This window comes from Microtus pennsylvanicus, chromosome 16, assembly GCF_037038515.1.
Source record: "Microtus pennsylvanicus isolate mMicPen1 chromosome 16, mMicPen1.hap1, whole genome shotgun sequence".
Lineage (NCBI taxonomy): Eukaryota > Metazoa > Chordata > Mammalia > Rodentia > Cricetidae > Microtus > Microtus pennsylvanicus.
In genome coordinates this window covers 39,300,027-39,302,189 of record NC_134594.1, presented here as the reverse complement: position 1 = coordinate 39,302,189, position 2,163 = coordinate 39,300,027, and the positions used below count along the sequence as shown (strand labels likewise).

The 2,163-nt window shown below is 32.3% G+C and overlaps 1 non-coding gene across 1 annotated transcript; it reads left to right on the top strand.

Moving 5' to 3' along the window:
- Positions 1 to 1,473: 1,473 nt before the first annotated feature.
- On the top strand, positions 1,474 to 1,657 carry LOC142836672 (U2 spliceosomal RNA). The gene has a single exon (XR_012908140.1). It is a non-coding gene; the product is annotated as a U2 spliceosomal RNA (small nuclear RNA).
- The last annotated feature ends 506 nt before the right edge of the window (positions 1,658 to 2,163 follow it).

Genomic DNA, 2,163 nt, shown 5'->3' with positions numbered 1-2,163 from the left:
CATGAAGTAACTACAGAAAATAAGAAACACTGGGAAATTTTTATTTCAGAAATTAAAGCTAAGAGCTGTTTCCTCCAATTGTATAGTCCTCTCTAGGGCTTGGATTAAAGGCATAGACCATTATCATTAAAAGTATGCACCACCCAGTTTCTATGGCAACTAGCATGGCTACTGGTATTAAAGATTTTTGTCATTATGACTACTGAGATTAAACGTGTGTTACCATAATCTGGTCTTTAAAGCTGACCAGTGGGACTATTTTGCTCTTAGAACTTAAGGCAGTTTTTATTTATTTTTAATTTATTTTATATTTAATTTATTTTATATTTAAAAAGCCACTGCACTCAGTAAAATGAGAAACAAAAATGAACACTGTAAAACTATGCACAGTAAAACACTGTGCACTTAACATCATTAGAAGTGATTACAACAGTTATGATGACCTAGAAGAAAGGAACAGATTCCTTGAAAAAACTATACATAAAAATTTTCCATAGGACAAGAAGCAACCATACACCAAAACCACACGAGGAAGCAGGAACTAAAAGAAAAACCACAGGAACACATCTTTATTGATCCTGGATCCAAATAATATCCACAACAAAACTTTAGAAAAATAAATTCAACTATATACGAATAAAATGATATGCAATAAAATGGAAGGCATTAATTTTAGGGATACAACAATATTTAATGTGAAGAAATTGAGAACCATGATGCTTCAACTGAATAAAGGCAAAGAAACAGGAAGACATTTCTATAGATGTGTGAAAGACATTTGATAAATCCCAATATATCTTATCAAGTATGAGATGGAGATGGTATATAAGTACTATACATCAGTATACTGAAGGTTATTTGTTATAGGGAGGCTGCTTGCTCATTTCTCAGCCGCCTCGACTCCTGAAATAACCACACAGAAAACGATATTATTTGAGTCACTGCTTGGCCAATCACTTAAGCATATTGCTAACTAGCTCTTACATCTTAATTTAACCCATTTCCATTATTTTACCATAAGGCTTGTGGCCTACTGGCAAGGTTCCAGCTGGCAGCTCATGTCTTTCCCCTCTTGGGGCTCCATGGCATGTCCTGACTCTGCCTTCTTTCTCACAACATTTAGTTTAGTTTTCCCTGGCTACCTCTGCTCTGCCCTGCTATAGGCCTAAAGCAGTTTCTTTATTAATCAATGGTACTCACGTCATACATAGGGAAATCTCACATCAGTTATTTATCTGCAAAAAGCTAAAATTACACCAAAGTGAGACATTTGAAGACTTTGGGCTAAGAACATAACACAAGAAGCACCGTGTTTGCTTTTATTCTCATAGCTGTCCTTTTCTGCACAGAGCAGATCTAAACAGAAAGAACACTTTGCAATATGCTGTTTGGAGATGACATAATTTTATATAAAGACAATTCCAAAAGTGCCATGAAAATCTATTAGATCTAATAAATACTTTTCACAATTTTATCATTTTCAGCCTTTGATATAAGAACAAATGTACTGTCTGTTTTTATCAGTATAATTTATGATATGTCCTCTCTCCGAGGATGATACATTAAGTGGATTTTAGGAGCAGAGAATTGAAATAGTGGCTCGGTGTACTACACATATTGATCTGGCATTGTAGTATCTAATCACAGTGACCCTCACCTTGTAATAAAATAGAGCAGTTTATCTTCTTCTAGAATATACAACGAACCTATAATGTCTGTATCATGTTATCAAATAATAGCATACTTTCCAAAATAAGAGACTCATAATTATAATAGTAATAAAAATATATGTAAATAAATATAAATAAATGGTTGAAACATAATTGTACAATGAATGTCATAAAACATTGATGGCAGAACTGAAGAGTAAATAAAATAGAATAACATCAGATTTTCTCAGAATAGATTCCTATTGTTAAACATACAAATTACACAATAAAATTTGCAGATTCATTGTAATCCCTATAAAAATATGACATTTTTTACAGAACCAGAAAAAATGTATTTTAAATGAATTAATTAATCTCAAGAAACCAAAAAAATCTTGCATCAAACGACAGGTTAGAAGCTATTACATTCATATTTTCAAAATTTATGAAAAATTTGCAGTCATTTGATCATTATAACTGTTTGGTATTGGCCTCCTGATTTATCGCAATTTGT